Raw genomic sequence first — 13,089 nt, 5'->3', positions numbered from 1 at the left:
CTATGCCCCCCTCCCATTTAAAAATAATTGGGCTCAATGGTGAGAAAAAGACCATAAGGGGGAATGTATTTCAGTTTCGAATTTGTTTCTTACTTCTCTAGAGATTTACTGAAATACTGACAACCTGTTCCTGGCTCCCAGAACTATCCCCTCATCCATAAAAAGGACCAACATGGTTGGACTTTGGCATGTCTCTCTCCCCTCACTCTCTCTGCAAATGCTTAGATCGTCTTGCTTAATGGAAAGGGTGGAGAGTGTCTCACAACTTCCACACAGACTAGTGGTCCTGAAATGAAATACTTTTTCACAGCATTGCCACACTCCCTCACATCCTCAGTAGTGTGCTCAGGACTCACACGTCATAGCAAGACAAGTAGGATGCACAACTCTGGTACATTTTCTGACACCATAACCCCCAAATCTTTTTCAGGCACTGCTTCCAGGATAGGTCACCCAATAGGCACTGCATGAATGTCCCATTTGGAGAGGCTTGCCCTGGCCTCTGTCCCACCCCTTCCACCTGAGGCCCTGCCCCTTTCCTATCAGAGCCTCGAGCTCCCCACCATGGCTGGAGAAGTTCTGCCCCATCCAGACAAAGTTCTGGATGCTTCATCCCAGCTACAGCCTGGCTGGGCAGGCCCAACCCCAGAGCACAGTGCAGCCTGGCCTCAGCCCCACTGAGTCCTGGACAGCTTGGAGAGCCACCCTAGTTCCATCCCCCATCCACTTTGGGGGAAGAGGTCTGAGTAAGGGTATCAAGAAGAGCGTGGCCACCATGGAGGAAGAGCAAGCTGCAGGAGAACGCTTTGGGGGTGAAGCATGGACAGGGCCATGTTTGTTTGGGGAGCCTTCACCTCCTCTGGCCTGTGATACTCATTGCCTAACCTGTAAATTTCATCTACATGTTTTATTCCTAAATGTCAAAATTAAAAATTACTTAGACAAATTAGATATCTTCAAGTCACCACGGCCGGATGAAACACATCTTAAAATACTCAAGGAGCTGACTGAGGAGCCAAGCCATTAGTGCTTATCTTCAAAACCTCATGAACGGTAAGAGAGATTCCAGTGTATAAAAAAAGAAATAATGGCAATCTGGAGAACTGCAGACCTGTTAACTTCAGGAATCAAAAATATAAGGGAGTAAATAATGAAGGAATCAATTTGCAAACATCTAGAAGATGACAAACTTGCCAGCTTCTAGTATATTTAATGTATGCCATGTTCATTTCATGCTCTTCTATTTTTGTAACCAAAATATCATGCAAGCCCAGGTCAGATGCCTCACAAAGGCCAGAATCAAGTTTGTTTGGCATGATCTGTTTTCCATAAACCTATGATGATTAATTACATTACCTTCCTTTAATTAATTGAGTTGCATATCAGCCATTCCATCATCTTGCCTGGGATCGATGTCCAACTGTCCAGACTATAAATTACCTGGTCATTCCATTACCCTTATTAAATACTGGCATAACAAACTTTCTTCCAGACTTCTGAATCTTCTCCAGTGTTATAAGACTTACTGAATAATCAGCACTAGTGATCCAGTGAGGTCTTTTAAAACTCTGGGATGTAGGTTGTCAGTACTTGCTGATTTTAAAATGTCTAACTTTAGTAGCCGCTGTTGAACAGTCTCCTGAGATATAGTGGAATGAAAAGAGTGTTGTCATCAGGATGTGACAGAGCCTTACAAAACTGCTCAAGCCTTCGGAATACTACCCCTTCCTACTTCTGCATGTGGGAACTAATGACACGGCCAAGAATGACCTTGAGCGGGTTACTGCAGATTATGTGGCACTGGGAAGAAGGGTCAAAGAATTTGGAGCACAAGTGGTGTTCTCGTCCATCCTTCCTGTCGAAGGGAAAGGGCTAGGTAGGGACCGTTGAATTGAGGAAGTAAATGCATGGTTATGCAGGTGGTGTCGGAAAGAGGGCTTTGGATTCTTTGATCATGGGATGCTGTTCCGGGCACAAGGATTATTGGGAAGAGATGGGGTCCACCTAACCAAGAGAGGAAGGAGCATTTTTGCAAGTAGGCTTGCAAACTTAGTGAGGAGACCTTTAAACTAGGTTTGCTGGGGGAAGGTGACCGGAACCCTGTGGGTAGAAAGGAACTTGGAGGCTGGGAAGAAATGCAAAGAGGAATGTACAACAAAAGTGGACCCTTGCTTCGTATAGTGAGGGCGGGGAGATCAACTGGTTATCTTAGGCGTTTGTACACCAATGCCAGAAGCCTGGGTAACAAGCAGGAGGAATTAGAAGCCCTGGCTCAGTCCAAGAACTATGACTTGATTGGAATAACAGAGACTTGGTGGGAGTACTCGCATGACTGGAGCACTGCCATGAAAGGGTATAAACTGTTCAGGAAGAACAAGTAAGGGAGAAAAGGAGGAGGGGTTGCACTGTATGTAAGAGAGCACTATGATTGCTTGGAACTCCAGTACATAGAGGGAGAAAAGCCTGTTGAGAATCTATGGGTCAAGCTAAGTGGTTTAGGCAGCACTGGAGATGTGGTGGTTGGTGTCTGCTACAGGCTGCCAAATCAGGATGATGAGGTAGATGAGGCTTTTTTAAGACAACTGAGAGAAGTTTCCCGATCACAGGCTCTCGTTATCGTGGGGGACTTCAATTACCCTTACATCTGTTGGGAGACCAATCTGGCAGTACACAAGCAGTCCAGGAAATTTCTGGAGAATGCTGGGGATTACTTCTTGGTACAAGTGCTGAAGGACCCAACCAGAGATCATGCGTGGCTTGACCTGCTGCTTACAAACAGGGAGGAACTAATAAGGAAGGTAGAGGTGGGGGACAACCTGGGAAGCAGTGATCATGAGATGGTAGACTTCAGGATTCTGACCAAAGGAAGGAAAGAGAGCAGCAAATTACACACCTTGGACTTCAGAAAAGCAGACTTTGATTCCTTCAGGAACCTGATGGGCAGAATCCCATGGGATGCTACCATGAAGGGGAAAGGAGTCCATGAAAACTGGCAGTATTTTAAGGAAGCCTCACTGAAGGCACAGAAAGAAACTGTCCCAATGCGCAGCAAGAGAAGTAAATATGGTAGGAGACCAGACTGGCTTAACGGGGAAATCCTTGGAAAACTTGGGCACACAAAGTGGGAACTGGGACAGATGTCTAGGGAGGGGTATAAACGTATAGCTCAAGAATGTATGGCAGTTATCAGGAAGGTGAAAGCACAACTGGAATTGCGACTCACGAGGAATGTGAAGGATAACAAGAAAAGTTTCTACAGGCATGTTACCAAGAAGAAGGTGATCAGAGAGGGCATGGGGCCCCTACTGGATGAGGGAGGTAACCCAGTGACAGATGATGTAGGGAAAGCTGAAGTACTTAATGCTTTCTTTGTCTCTGTCTTCACGGACAAAGACAGCTCCCGGACTAATGTGATAAGTGATGCATTGTTGGATGAAAGCGGACAGCCTTTGGTTGGGAAAGAACAGGTTAGGAGCTATCTAAAAAAGCTAAATGTACATAAATCGATGGGCCCAGACCTAATTCATCCTAGGGTTCTGAGGGAGTTGGCGTATGTTGTTGACGAGCCCTTGGCCGTTATCTTTGAAAAGTCGTGGAGATTGGGAGAGATCCCGGATGACTGGAAACAGGCAAATTTAGTGCCCATCTTTGAAAAAGGGAAGAAGGATGATCCAGGGAACTATAGGCCAGTCAGTCTTACATCAGTCCCTGGAAAAATCATGGAGGGGCTCCTCAAGGAAGTCATTCAGAAGCACTTGGAGGAGGAGGAGAGAGTGATCAGGAATAGTCAGCATGGATTCATAAAGGACAAGTCATGCCTGACCAATCTGATTAGTTTCTACAATGAGATAACTGGCTCTGTGGATAGGAGAAAATCAATGGATGTGATTTATCTTGACTTTAGCAAAGCTTTTGATATGGTCTCCCACAATATTCTTGTTGGCAAGTTAAAGGAATGTGGATTGGATAAATGGACAGTAAGATGGATAGAAAGCTGGCTAGAAGGTCGGCCCCAGAGGGTAGTGATCAATGGCTCGATGTCGGGATGGTGGTTGGTTTCTAGTGGAGTGCCCCAAGGTTCGATTCTGGTCCTGTTCTGTTCAACGTATTTATCAATGACCTGGATGAGGGGTTGGATTGCACCCTCAGCAAGTTTGCGGATGACACGAAGCTAGGGGGAGAGGTAGATACACTGGAGGGTCGGGACAGGGTCCAGACTGACTTAGACAAATTGGAAGACTGGGCTGCAAGAAATCTGATGAGGTTCAATAAGGGCACGTGCAGAGTCCTGTACTTGGGCTGGAAGAATCCCAAGCATTGTTACAGGCTGGGGTCCGACTGCCTCGGTAGTAGTTTTGCTGAAAACGATCTGGGAGTTGTAGTGGACGAGAAGCTGGACATGAGTTAACAGTGTGCCGTTGTAGCCAAAAAAGCTAATGACATATAAGGTTGCATCAAGAGGAGCGTTGCCAGTAGATCCAGAGAAGTGATTATTCCTCTTTATTCGGCTTTGGTGAGGCTGCATCTGGAGTACTGTGTCCAGTTCTGGGCCCCCATTTATAGGAAGGATGTGGATACACTGGAGAGGGCCCAGTGGAGGGCGACCAAAATAATTAGGGGGCTGGAGCATACGACTTATGAAGAAAGGTTGAGGGAATTGGGACTGTTTAGTCTGCAGAAGAGAAGATTGAGGGGGGACTTGATAACAGCCTTCACCTTACTGAATGGAGGCTGCAAAGAGGCTGAAGAGAGGCTGTTCACAGATGGCAGAACACAGAACAATGGTCTCAAGTTGTGGTTGGAAAAGTCCAGGTTGAATATTAAGAAAAACTTTTTCACTAGGAGGGTGGTGAAGCATTGGAATGGTCTACTCAGGGAAGTAGTGGAGTCTCCATCCCTGGAGGTGTGTAAGTGTCGCCTCGACAAAGCCCTTGGTGGGGCTGATCTGATGGGTTTGGTCCTGCTTAGAGCAGGGGGCTGGACGCGATGGCTTTTTTAGATCTCTTCCAGCTCTATTGTTCTATGATTCTATGATCAGCTATGACTCTCTCAGCTGTTATTCCCCAAAAGCAAAACACTTATAGACTTGTTCTATCTTTTCTGAATTATTCTTTATAAGTAGGGCCCTACCAAATTCACAGTCCATTTTGGTCAATGTCATGATCATATGATTTAAAAATCATAAATTTTATGATTTCAGATATTTAAATTTGAAATTTCACAGGTTTGTAATTGTAAGGCTCCTGACCAAAGAAGGAGTTGTGGAGGGGTCAGAAGATTTTTTTATGTGAGTGTTGCAGTATTACTGCTCTTACCTCTGTGTGGCTGTTGGTGGCCATGTTGCCTTCAATGCTGGGTGGCTGGAGAGCGCCCGTTGGTGGACAGAAGTCCAACTCTGAAGGCAGAACCACTGTCAATAGCAATGCTGATGTAAGGATGGCATGGTTTTGTTTTGCCACCCTTACTTCTGTGCTGCTGCCTTCTGCACTTGGCCCTGGGCCTGCATCTGCCACTATCTGGCCACCCAGTTCTGACAGCAGCAGCACAAGAGTAAGGATGACACAATATATCATTGCCACTCTTGCATTCACACTGCTCTTATTGGGGGTGCTGCCTTCGAAGCTGGGTGCCCAGCCAGCAGTCACTGCTCTCCAGCCATCCAGCTCTGAAGGCAGTGCAGAAGGGTGACAATATCATATCCCCCAAATAATAACCTTGTGGTCCCCAACCCCCTTTTTCAGCCATGACCCCAGTGCAAGAAACACTGGTCTCCCCATTGAAAGCTCTATAGTATGAAGTGAAAGCACACAAAAGACCAGATCCCATGGTCTGTGACACATTTTACATGGTTGTGAATTGGTAGGGCCCTATTTATAATGCCACCATTTCCATCTAATAGTGGACCAATACTGTTAGGATTCTTTTTTTCTTAATATATTTTTAAAACATTTCCTTATTATCCTTAATACTACAGGCTATAGATTTCTCCTCCTGTCCTTTTCTTCCGTAATCACTTTTCTTCAATTCCTTGATTCCAATATATACTTCTAACTGTCGCTGCCCCCATTTTTCCACTTACTATACATACATTTTAAATTAAGATGGGTTGAACCTCTCTCGTCCGGCACCCTTGGGACCTGACCAGAGCTGAAAAAGAGAAGTTGCCAGACCATGAGAGATCAGCATTGTCTAGCATCATTACCAACACTTCCACTGCTGACTGGACTCTTAGAAGACATCCAGAATTAAATTACAGCTAAATAACAGCACAGAACACTGACAGCCAGGACTGGTAGATGTAAACACACTGTGACCATGGGAAACTTGGCCACACCTACGATTAGTGGTTGTCTGGCTAACTAAAATCATGCTGTATTATGGATATTGCTGGATGAGAGAGTTCCAGACCAAAAAGATTCAACCTGTAGCTGTTTTTGCTTCCCCTGTACACCATGTATTTTTAACAATGTTTTCCGAGGTCACAGAACCGTGAGGTTTTCTTTCTTTTTCTTTTTTTTTGGGTGAAGGAGGGCATATAGATAAGTGTCCTTGAACAATTCCCAATTATCAAATCACATTTTTCTGATTAAATTATTTCTCCCAGTTTTGCCTTGACTCATAATTGTTTTCAGCTTTGTGAAATTGATCCCTTTAAGGCACCCAATATATGGACTTTGTTCACTTTGCACATTATAAAGGTGACTCTGTCATGATCACTTGAACCAAAGCTAGTATTAATTTTTAGTTCTGTGATCATTTCTCCTTATCAGTCTACAGTTACAGCCCTCCTAACCCCTTGTGCTTACCTTTGGCCACAGTATTGCCAAGAACTTCCCTATCCATGCCTGGTGCAGCCCTGCTCCCAAGCTTCCTTGGAGGGGGTGGTTAATGAAATGAGTATTTGAGATAAACCCCACACTTATCATACTTAAAAGGTATGTGATGTGGGTACATGCACACGAGAGAGAGAGAGAGACTGGGGTGCGAGGGGAGGCGCAGTGTCTTCAGGTCTATACTATTGCAGAAGCCAAGCATAGCTGGTTTTTTTCCCTTGAACCCTAAATCGCAGTTTACATTTCAAGGTTACCTTTGCAAAGAAGAGAGCCAGAAACTTCTCTGTAAACAAGTAAATAAAAGAAAACAAGGTCAGATTCTCCTTTACATCGATAGCTCTCCAAACGGGGCGTTTCAGGAGGCTAACTGATGAGGCAATTTTTCTGAAGAAAAAGGCAATAAACACATGCAGCCCTCCTGACAGCCGGCTTTCCCATCGCCTTTGATTATTTTCTTAGTTGTTGGTCTCTTGTAATTATGTATGTAGGAGGAAGTGTTGCAATGTTTTCCCTGAAATTTCACAAAGTTAAAAAGGCATTGCTAAGTGCAGATACCCTCCCACCACTTCCCAGTCAGCCCACCCCCAGCCCACTTTCAGTACAGAACTTGTGCAGATAAATGAAAGCATGATGAGAGATTATTTCAAAGGCAAGCCCTTTCCGTGTACTTCACCATACAATGGTTCATATCGTCAAATGTGGGCTCCAAATGAAGAATCCTATTCTACATCCTTTATTCAGGCAAATGTCCTATTAACTTGAGTTTTTTGAGTACGGAGAGCAGGGTTAGGCCTTAACAGAGAATCAGTGTGGAACTGACCAGTCAACATGGTTAATCAGCTTATTAGAGCAGCGGTGTCCAATAGGAATTCAAAGCTTGCCACACTTGTGATTGTCATCTTTCCATATTCACCATGCTATATTGCAGCTGGGAGTGGCAGTGCTCCAGCTGTTCCCTGCAAGTAGCATGCAGACAGCAGCGCTGCCCCACACATTAGATGGCGTAATACCACCACCCCCATCCTTGCCATGCCCTGCAGTGCTCTCCTTCAGTATGGGGCAGTGTTAGTGCCCACAAAGGTTGCTGCTGGCTTGCAGGCTGCCTTGCCTGCATGCATTCACCACAACACAGTGTCCTATTCACCAGATGTGGCAAGTAGCGAATGTATTGGACACCACTGCATCAGAGACTGCATGCTGTGCAAGCACATTAACTAAGCTGGTGCCTCTTATGAGGGAACAAGATAAACTCCTACAGGAGCTTATTTATGCCACTGAAAAGTGCCCCACACTTGTAAAAGACAAGTAGATTTTTCTGCGAAAAATGTTATCGAACTTTTCAATTTCCTGATTAGATGAAAGATTTAAATTTCTGTTTTCAAAACCAAAATAAAATTGTTTGTGATTTCTTCCCTCCCACACACGTACTTTGCAGTGGACAAAAGGAAGTGAGAGGAAGGGAAATTATTTATTTATTCATACTTTTCATTTCCTTTTATACCCTCACCCACATCCTCCCATTATCGAGGGGGAAAATTTCTGATACTTTAAACAAAAAACATACCCCCAAGCCAATACATAAATAATAATAAAAACTATTTAAATGAAGATATAGCTCACATATTTACTACAGACAGAGTTGAGCAAAACCATTGTCATGGATGCCTGCTGGAAAACATTACTTTCTACTGAAGGTAAGAAAACAGCAAGACCTGAGCCTACTCCATTACAACCAGCTCAGGACTTGATGTAAGTTTGGGGACGGCAGCTGCATGAGCAGACAGCCAGGAAGGCAGAAAGCCAGCAGCAGAGGAAAGTAGATGCCTAGGGGTTTCATATATCTCTGTGAGCAGGGAGGAGCACCAGAGAGGGGACTGAAGTGTCAGCAATGCCTGTCTCCTCCTGGCTTTAGAAAATGGATCAGTTAGCTAGAGAGACACAAGTAGATGACTTGGAGTTTTAGCAAACATTAAAACATTAAAACTACACTGTTTAATAACACTTTAGTGATACATATTAGAACACTTTATGCATCAGCTAAAAGAGTGAACTGAGAAACAGAAACCTATTTCCTGCAGCGTTGAGTTGCCTCCTGTGACTTGGAAGAAGAGAAATGAGCACACAGAAGAGGAGGTGGATCGTGATCACCTGCAGGCAAAGGGGAGCAATATCTTCCTAAGTGAAGGGGAGTAACTTACGAGGCGAGGGGAATGAAAAGGACAGGATGGTTTCCATCTCTCTTACTCAAGTGTAAAGGGCCATCTCTCCCTCAAAGGAAGTTCTCACATCCAACGCCCCCTTCCCCCGTTTCCAACATGGCTAGGAAAGGAGTTACAGTTTTTGAGGTCTTCACCCAAGGGGAGTAGTAGGTGTAACTCAGCAGACAGGCCGCCCTGTGGGTGGTGTTCTACAGCTTGTGTGCTCTTCTGCCGCTGCTCCCTCAGGAAAGGCTCTGTGACTGCTGACGGTGAAGTGGAGCAAGGTCTCCAGTTTGTTCCACAGGCTTTTTCTGAGTGCAGGAATGATCACCATGTCCTTGTGAGCCCCTGAGTTAGCATTCCTTCCACACAGGTGGGCCAGTGTAAACATCTGGGCTCTTGCAATCTCAGTGAACTGTACCCATGCAGGTGATGAGTGGAGCATCTTCCCTATTCAACTCTCTTTGGCCGCATCTACACGTGCACGCTACTTCGAAGTAGCGGCGCCAACCTCGAAATAGCGCCCATCATGGCTACACGTGTTGGGCGCTATTTCGAAGTTGAAATCGACATTAGGCGGCGAGACGTCAAAGTCGTTAACCCCATGAGGGGATGGGAATAGCGCCCTACTTCGAAGTTGAACGTCGAAGTAGGGCACGTGTAGCTGATCCGCGTCCCGCAACATCGAAATAGTGGGGTCTGCCATGGCAGCCATCAGCTGAGGGGCTGAGAGATGCTCTCTCCAGCCCCTGCAGGACTCTATGGTCACTGTGTGCAGCAGCCCTTAGCCCAGGGCTTCTGGCTGCTGCTGCGGCAGCTGGGGATCCATGCTGCATGCACAGGGTCTGCAACCAGTTGTCGGCTCTGTGGATCTTGTGTTGTTTAGTGCAACTGTGTCTGGGAGGGGCCCTTTAAGGGAGCGGCTTGCTGTTGAGTCCGCCCTGTGACACTGTCTACAGCTGTTCCTGGCACCCTTATTTCGATGTGTGCTATTTTGGTGTGTAGATGTTCCCTTGCAGCGCCTATTTCGATGTGGTGCTGCCCAACGTCAAAGTTGAACGTCGACATTGCCAGCCCTGGAGGACGTGTAGACGTTATTCATCGAAATAGACTATTTCGATGTCACTACATCGAAATAAGCTATTTTGATGTAGCGTGCACGTGTAGATGTAGCCTTTCTGTTGCCTGAAAAATTAAAACTCACTACTTCCAGCCTCAACAGAACATCCTAGGGACATCCACAGATAAAAAACAACCTTATTTCATATGGGCATGAATACAGAGCAAGCTGCAAAACAGTGGATCCATGTTTAGCTTCCAATGTTCCTAATAATTATTCCCAGGACTCACCCAGCCATGGATCTGAATAAACCAGAGCACAAAAGAAATCACCAACTCTCTCATCCCATCAGAACATGCTGGTGTAGAACTGGAAAACACATGCCAAGTTTACAGATAGGGTGAGTGCCCCAGAATAGATTAAAAAATAATTTGGAATCCATGGATATGGACAGTTGGCTAACTGCCAGTACAAAACTGTGGCTGTAAAGGGATTACCATAGTCTTTTCATGCCTGGACAGGAGACTCTTGAGTAAGGGTAGAAGGGATTATTTTTGTGAAACCATTACCGGATACTGTCCGGTACTGCTGTTCACGCATCAAAACAAGATGTTAAAAATTAAGAAATGTTTAAAAAAGACTACAAGAATGATTCGGCAATATGAAAAACCAGCCACAGAGTGGACAAATTTAAGATAAGATAAATAAGCTTCCAAGACAAAAGTTTAGAGGTGACCAAATCAAGGTCAATGAAGCATATACACGTCACAACAATCGGATAGTACATTGCTCTTTAACCTAGAAGACAAAGATATAATAAGATCTAAGGGCTGCCAACTGAAATGAAAGAAATTCAGATGAGAGACAATACTCTTATTTCTAACACTAAGGGGATTTCATAATTGCCACAATTTATCAATGGATGTCATAGATTCTTCTTCACCTGAAGTCTTTATGTTAAGATCATCTTTCTGAAAGGTGACCTAGTGCTGGGGTAAGCACTATGGATTGCAAGCCACATAAAGCCCATTAGGGTTTTTAAATAAGGTCTGTGGGATTACCAGTCTGGTGGCACAGTGGGACTAAGTCAGGCTCCCTGCTAGGCATGGCCACATGCCACTCCCACAAGTGGCCAGCATGTCCCTGCAGCCGAGTAGAGGGGAAAGACAGACGTCTCCATGAGCTACCCCTGCCTCCAGGCACCATTCCCCAAAGCTACCACCATTGGCTAGAAAGAGGGAACCACTGCCAATAGGAGTGACAGGGATGGTGCCTGTGGATGGCAGCAGCACTCAAATATACCTGCCTTCCCCTACAGCCCAGGAGTTGCTTCAGGACATGTTGGCCACTTCTGGGAGAAATGTGGAGCCAGGGCACCTGTCTTGGCCCCAGTGTGCCAATACCCAGAGCTGCCTGCGGTAAGCAGTGCGGGGCTGGATCCCATGCCCCCTCCTACATTCCACTCCCTGCCTCAGCCCTGCTATATTCATAGCCCACCATACAATTTTCCTTCAGGCCAAAAAGTTTCCAGCCCTGATCTAGAGTCAACTGCAAGTTTGAGGAGTCTGATGCAGGAAATTACTTAGGTGAAATTCCATCACTTGTGTTGTGCAGGAAATCAAAAAATTTTAATGGTCTCTTCTGGTCTAAAATATCAGATTTTCAGCACAGCAGAGATTTAACTGTACATTTGATATACAAATTAAAGGGCAACACATTCCTTAATGCTTTTTTCAGTGCATTCTAGTTTACCCTGAGCTGAATTTTGGGGTCCATAAACAACTCTCCTTGGAATTTAAATACAAAGGGTCAGATCCTTAGCTGGCACAAATCAGCATAGCTCCATTACAGAGGATCTTTCCCCAAGCTTCACAAGGCTTCTGGTGTGCATCCTTTTGAGAAGAACAAACAAACTGGTGTTTGTTGTTTTTTCTTTCCCAGTAAAAGTCCAATGCTGCTTGTTTAGCTACGTCAGGGAAAAAAGAAATCCTTATCAAATCTGACAGTCTGGTTAAGTACTAGTCTGATAATCAAAGTACTATAGTAGCTATTTTCTCTTCTTTCAGTTCAAGGACTAGCACATAAAATGTGAATGTTTCTGTGACAGGGAGAAAATAGCACGGAGGATATCCATTGGTAAGCATAAAATGAATGTGCCAGCTACCATTTAGGAAATGTTTTACTGTAGCATCCCCCAACTCAGGCCAAACAGGTCATCAATATCCAAATCATGCCTCTTGGGGCAATCAACAGTGCTTTAGTTTTGAACTTATGCTCTGGAGAATAGCATTAAGCTACGATGACCCATGGTGGCTTTGCTCTGCTGAGCATGAGAAATGGCACTTCCCCAATGCTAGTGGCTACCTATCATAAATCATGTTCATAACCCGATGCTACCAGCCTTGAAGGGCAGTATCTCACGTGGGAGGCTTTAAAAAGAAAATCCTGCACTGACGTGTTACTATTCTTCCTTTTACTGCACAGATACATATAAACATCTTATTTATTATATGACCCAGAATAATTTAGTCTACTCTTAAGAAGTATCAAAGACATCCCCTGAGCTGTTCTGTGTTTCGTTTCCTCTCATGAATAGCAACAGTCCTTAACAGTGTTTGTATGGTTGAGAGAAAATTCTCTTAAAATTCATTCCTTCTGAGAATACAGTTTCCTCACAAAACTTCCTTTCATGCCAGTTTCTGGATCTTTTGTTGTAAAGTTAAATTTTGCATCTACGGATTTTGAATCTAATTTTATATCTAATATAGACAATATAGTCCTTTCCTAATCCTGAATATCTTGGATGTGCATTTTTGCTTCACTGTGGGTTTTATTTAATTAGGCCTGTCATGAATGAGTGGAGAAAACAGGTTAATCTCTCTTGCCGTACTTGAATCCTAGGTGAGCCAATACTAATTCTGTAATCCTGTTTAAACTGAGAACAATTGTAGTTATGAGGACTTTTGTCTCTGCATAGGGCAGGGAGAGATACTCAGAG

The 13,089-nt window shown here is 44.6% G+C and overlaps 1 protein-coding gene across 1 annotated transcript in view; it reads right to left on the bottom strand.

Annotated features, from left to right (window-relative positions):
• The window catches only part of PLCXD3 (phosphatidylinositol specific phospholipase C X domain containing 3), a 158,584-nt gene that overhangs the window by 72,171 nt on the left and 73,324 nt on the right, over positions 1-13,089 (bottom strand). The window lies entirely within an intron of this gene.

The sequence above is a fragment of the Carettochelys insculpta genome, chromosome 5 (assembly GCF_033958435.1).
Source record: "Carettochelys insculpta isolate YL-2023 chromosome 5, ASM3395843v1, whole genome shotgun sequence".
Taxonomy (NCBI): Eukaryota; Metazoa; Chordata; order Testudines; family Carettochelyidae; genus Carettochelys; species Carettochelys insculpta.
Note: the sequence above shows the minus strand (reverse complement) of the source record. Positions and strands in the feature narration are given on the sequence as shown.